This window comes from Equus caballus, chromosome 22 (genome assembly GCF_041296265.1).
Source record: "Equus caballus isolate H_3958 breed thoroughbred chromosome 22, TB-T2T, whole genome shotgun sequence".
Taxonomy (NCBI): domain Eukaryota; kingdom Metazoa; phylum Chordata; class Mammalia; order Perissodactyla; family Equidae; genus Equus; species Equus caballus.
This window is the reverse complement of record NC_091705.1, coordinates 42,224,753-42,231,275: the sequence shown is the minus strand read 5'-3', so window position 1 is coordinate 42,231,275 and position 6,523 is coordinate 42,224,753.

Here is a 6,523-nt window from a genome sequence, read left to right as displayed (position 1 = left end):
TTTTTCCTTTTATGTTACCGTTTGTGAATGTTTACTGTATACCAGGCTTTTTAAAAACATGGTCTTTTATAATTCTCAAAAAAAAGAAAGAAAAGAATATTCTGAACTATCGGGTGTCTCCTTAGGCGTCTGCGCAGGCATCAACAGGCGATCGTCAGCCCCGTCAACGGAAGATGCAAGTCAAACAAGGCGTTAACTAGAGTCCACACGAAGCCACTTACAAGTGGCTGTTTAAAGATTTTTAAACATAGGGGATATTGTTTATGAAAAGTAGTCTGATCATCCAAGCAAAAATAACGCAAATTCCATGGCAACCATGGAGATTAAAGAAGCGTTTTAAGGACAAACTCCGCATGAATCCCTTATCTGCCACCCCTCTTGTAAATTTCCTCACCAAATAAGAACTTTCAGGAAAAACGTTGGTGGATAAAGACAATTCACTCTGCAGACTTTCAGAACCTCACTTTGAAACTAGTGAAATTACTGGGTAAACACCACTAATGTGGGATTAAAAGGCATCGTTTGGCATCATGTTTTGTATAGAATCTAAAAATAATAATAAAGCAATAATAATAGCAGCTGCCTATCTACTGAGCTAGGTGTTTTATGTGCATTAACGCTAATTCTCGAGTGAATTTAACATATTCCTTTTTTTTTTTTTTTTGCTGAGGAAGATTGGCCCTGAGCTAACAGCTACTGCCAATCTTTCTCTTTTTTTTGTATGTGAGCTGCCACCACCGAATGGCCACTGACAGATGAGTGGTGTAGGTCCACACCTGGGATCTGAACCTGGGCTGCTGAGGCAGAGTGCACTAAACTTAACCACTAGGCCACCAGGCTTCTGATCCTATTAAGTCATTCTCCAAATCACACTCCTCGTCACATCTGGAGCAAACAATCCAGTACCTCTCGGCATGGGGGAGAAAACAGTAGAAGATATCACTTTCAGAGACTAATAATAGTAGCAACTAGCCTTCACTGAGCACCCTGCGTGTGCCCATTTCTAAGACTAAGTGCTTTCATTTGATTCTAATGTCAACTCTATGAATAGGTACTTCTATAATTTTCATTCTACAGGTGAGGGACCTAAGGCTCAGATAGGTTCAGTAACTTTTCCAAGGTCACACAGCCGCTAAGTGACAATACAGGATGTGAAACCCTGTCGTCGGACTCCAGAGTCTGCAGGCTTAGCCAGCCCTGCAGTGAGGCAGGTGGGAAAGTAGTCACAGGTGGGCAGGAGGCATGATAGAAGTTTAGATGCAGCTCAGATGGAGCCTCATGTTAGTTTATTTTCATAGCAAGTATCAAAATGGTAATCACATTATTATCTGTGGAATTATTGGTTCAGTGGATGCCTCCACTGAATTATTTGTAAGAACTGTCTTGCTCACTATCTCAGGCTTGTGTGCCTGTGAGAGTCGACGCATAATCAATGCTTCACCAATATCTTTTGTTTTGCTTTTCCGGTTTTTTGGTTTGAGTCAATGAAGCAAGAATTGGAAAGGCGAAGGGGAAGTGTGGAGACACACAAAACTAGGGAATCATTATCCCAAACTAGAAAGCAGGCACATTCACCTCTTGCCTTCCAAAATCTGATCTCCTTCTTTCTTCTGGTAGCTTCATTCTAGCTCGATGCTCATCACTAGATCAATAATTAATCTACACATCCCAGATCAAAGAGGGAAACTAGAAAACACCCAAGGACCAGCTCTCACACATGCAGCTCCAACCTTGGGCATCCTTCCATTTAATTAAAACAAGAGCAAAGTTACTAACTTCTCAGTGAGCGACTTCTTGGGAGTGTCACTTCCTTCATCAGTACCTGGGATGGTGTTCTTGCTGGCTGGGGTAGGAGGGCATTCTGTGGCGAGCCACTGCCATATTCTGATTCTTATCGACCCAGCTGTGGTCTCTGCTCCTTGCATCTCCATAGCATAAGTCACTTACACTGAAAGTGACTATGCAGAATGGAAAGCCAACAGATTGGAAGAACGTTGGCTTGGGGAGACCTACCTGGCCACGGGAGAGGACACTGCCTCGTGGTTAAGTCTAGGTAAAAGCAGACAGAACTAGGATTTGAAGTGCAAGACTTCGAGCCCTGACTGCCTAACTGGAAAGTTCATACGTCCTCCATCTGCCATGATGAAGAAATAAATGTGGACGGAGGCAAGACCATATGGACGCACTTCTCTCGGTAAGATTGTGGTCACGGATGTTCGACTCAAATACACCCAACTTCACAACTGGACTCTGCCACCTTCCAAACTCGGGCAGCTTCCTGCACTTCTCAAAGCCTTGTCTGTGTGGCAATATTAATGAGACCTCCTTGGCGTGTTGGAGCCAAAATTAAATGAGATAAAGAGTAAAAACCATTTAGCACAGTGGCTTGAAAAAAGTGCTTGATATATGATTGCTATTATTAATGTTATTATTAGTAACAACCATTCATTTACAGAAAGAGGTTTCCAAACTTTACACAAGAGAGAAATCTTCACCTCTTCTCAGGCTTTTTCTTCCCCAAAAGGAAATAGAAATTTGCAGCCAAGACAAAAATGATAGAACTGCTCCAAGCTGGTGCAATAGTTTACTTTTTAGGTCACCGTGTTTATACTGGGGCGATACTGGCGTATCTGTTAATGCCTGAAGCAAAGAGAAGTGCAGCACAGACATCGAAACGGCATCCTCCACTTTCATATTTTAAAGTGCATTTAAATCTCTGTCCTCAGCCCATTCTCCTAGAGATTCTCTGTATTTTTCAGGTATGTTTTTTCTGTATAAATCCCACCCATCCTCCTTTTTTTAAGCACGAAGATTAAGTAAGCAAAGATAAATTCAATTAAGCTGCAGGCTTTGGTGACCAGCAGCTATTTTTCTTGAGGAACTGAATCCAAAGGTCTCAGGGGCGGGGATGTGCATGCAACGCCCTTCTCAATGGAAAGAGGCAGAACTCGAGCAGAAATCACGTGACACACCGACAAATCGAGCCCTCTTCTGTTAATCTTTTATTCGGAAACAGGCAGTGTTTTAAGGAGAAATTAAAGGTAATCAATAAGTGGGCTTGCCTGGGCCGCTTCTGAGCTTGTGATGCAAATATTATTCCAAATTCTGGATTCCAGAGAGATCCTTCCATTGACATGTTAACGGCCTTCTGTGTTTCTCCGACCTCAGATCCCGGCAGGCCACGAAGCTGTACTTACAGGAAACAAAAGTAAAGCACGTCGTCGTCGTCAAATAAACATTTGCTAAGTGGACTTTGACTGTAAACCCCAACTTGTCCTGTGCTACGGCATGGAATTCTCTAGGAGCCAGGTGCTGATGCATTGAATGTTTAATATATTTATATGTTTAAAGAGCTGCCATGACTGCTTCTTTCTCTGACGTCACCTGATGTTTCAGCTTCACGCTCATGGTGCACAAGACAGCAAACGTTTTGATGTTGTCATCCCAAATAAACGCAACCCTGGGCAAATGGAAATGAGCAAACTTCAGTTGCCTACAAATCAAAGGTGATTGTCACCAAATGTTGGTCACCTATTTGTAAATTCAGACAGCCACAAGCTAATTCAAAGAATATTTATTTAGCACTTATTGTATGCAAGATAGTGTGCCAAGGTACGGGGGATAGACAACTGAACATGTTTGACAAGGAGCTTATATTTTTAGGGGCAGATGGGCAATGAACAATTTAAAAAATAAAGATACATTAGGTTGTAGTGAGTGCTGTGAAGAGTAAAACCAGATAATGAAAAAGGAAGGCCTCTCCGAAGAGAGAACATATGCATAGAAATTCGAGGAGGCCAAGCCAGCAATGGGTGGTCTGCAGGACTGGCATTCCAGGCAGAGGGACAGTAAATGCAAAGGTCCTGAGGTACGAACGGGCTTGTGTTTGAGAATCAGAAAGTTGCCCAGTATAGCTAGACTGTGGTGGATGAGATTATGTCTCACCATCAAGCAGGAGCCAGATCATGCAGAGCCTTGTAGTTAGTACCTTATGAAAAATTAAGTGTAATATTCAAAAAGTTACGTCTTCCTATAAGTAGAGGTACATATCTAATCTCTAACCTTAAACATACTAAAAGAATCTCCAAGGTTGACCAAATATACATTTTTTCTTATTGAGGTCATAACAGTTTATAACATTGTGAAATTTCAGTTGTGCATTATTATTTGTCAATCATATAAATTTGCCCCTTTGCCTGTTGTGCCCATCCCCAACCCCCCTTCCCCTCTGGTAACCACTAACCTGTTCTCTTTGTCCATGTGTTTGTTTATCTTCCACATATGAGTGAAATCATACAGTGTTTGTGTTTCTCTGTCTGGCATATTTTGCTTATCATCATACCCTCAAGCTCCATCCATGTTGTCGCGAATGAGACAATTTTGTCTTTTTTATGGCTGAGTAGTAGTCCATTGTATATATATACACCACATCTTCCTTATCCAATCACCAGTTGATGGACACTTGGGTTGCTTCCACTTCTTGGCTATTGTGAATAATGCTGCAGGGAACCTAGGGGTGCAGAAGTCTCCTAGGATTTATTTTTAATTTTTTTTTTTTTTAGGAAGATTGGCCCTGAGCTAACATCTGTTGCCAATCTTCCTTTTTTTTTCTCCCCAAAGCCCCAGTATTTCCTAGTTGTAAGTCATTCTAGCTCCTCCATATGAGATGCCACCACAGCATGGCTTGATGAGCAGTGTGTAGGTCCACGCCCAGGATCTGAACTGGCAAACCCTGGGCTTCCAAAGTGGAGTGCGCAAACTTAACCACTGGGCCATGGAACCAACCCCTGAATTGTTGATTTCAAGTTGTTTGTATAGATACCCAGTAGTGGGATGGCTGGATCTTATGGTATTTCCATTTTTAATTTTTTGAGGAATCTCCATCCTGTTTTCCACAGTGGCTGCACCAGTTTGCATTCCCACCAGCAGTGTATGAGGGTCCCCTCTTCTCCACATCCTCTCCAACATTTGTTATTTTTTGTCTTGGTGATTATGGCCATTCTAATGGGTGTAAGTGACGTCCCAGTGTGGTTTTGATTTGCATTTCCCTGATGATTAGTGATGTTGAGCATCTTTTCATGTGCCTATTGACCATCTGTATATCTTCTTTGGAAAAATGTCTGTTCATGTCCTCTGCCCATTTTTTGATTGAGTTGTTTGTTTTTTTGTTGTTGAATTGTGTGAGTTCTTTATAAATTTTAGAGATTAACCCCTTGTCAGATAGATGATTCGCAAATATTTTCTCCCAGTTGGTGGATTGTCTTTTTGTTTTGTTCCTAGTTTCCTCTGCCTTGCAGAAGCTCTTTCGTCTCATGAAGTCCCACTGGTTCAAATATACACTTTTAAAGGATGTGGTATACTAATACTTAGGAATTTACTATATTCTTACACATATATTAAATTCTAGAATGACATACGTTAGCCTCAATATCTCTTCATCGAGCTTGAGGTTTCCAGCTAATTTGCTTTTCAAGATCTGAATTCAAATAGTGGCTGACCTAATATGTTGTGCTTCTTATCTTTTATGTGAAAGGAGTTTGTAATATTTTCCAGAAGCATCTTTCCAAGCAAACTAATCATTTACGATGTGAAGCTAAATCTTTCATAAAAACAGATTTTCCGGTCAAAGTGTCTTCTTTTCAAAGTTTTCCACCACGTAGAGTGGGTGTAGTAGCCAGTCTCTGAGACAGACCCAGCCTCTCGCTAGTCCCATTCTTCGGTAGTCCCCTCTGGTTGTGCCAGGATTGCTCCGTGTGACCAACAGAATAGACAGCCATGATAGGAGTCACTTCTGGGGTTAGGGATCAGAGACCCTGCAGTGAATCACAGAGCACAGGCATCTCCACAGTTTCTGCCACCTTTTAGAATTGGGGGTATTTCCTCTGATTTCCTGAATGATCTGTCTTCAGCACTTGTGACAACAGAAAATAACTGACCCTATCTACGGAGGAAGTGCCCTAAGATTCCTGGATTATCCCAAGGCAAGAGGATCCTGGAGATGGAGAGAGACTGCACTTTCTGCTGCTCTGGTTAGGGAAGGTTCTAGAATTCTGAACAACATCAGTATCAAGGAGGAGATAGCACGAGAGCAGAGACAGAGAGAGCTAACACCATGTTCGGCCTGCCTTTCCACCACCCAGCTGTGTGACCCATGGCAAGTTACATCAGGTTCCTCTCCTACAAATTGGGAACAAAGTAACTCCTGTTTCATATGGTTATTTGATCAGTATGTGAGTTGATTTGGGGAAAGCACTTAGCGTTGTGTTTTCACTCGGCATATGCTTGACATACTTCTGCAAATATTCAGAGCCCACGATCAGTGAATATTTTAGGCAGGGCGCTGAGTAAGGTACTATGATGATTCCCATTTACAGATGGAGAAACTGAGGCTGGGGGTTGTGGAGCAGCTTGGCCACTGTCACACGGCCCCTGGGGGGTGGAGCTGAGATTCAAGCCCATCATTTCTGATCCAGGAGACTTTGCTCTAAACGTCTGTGCTATGATTGGATCCAAAGATAGTTTG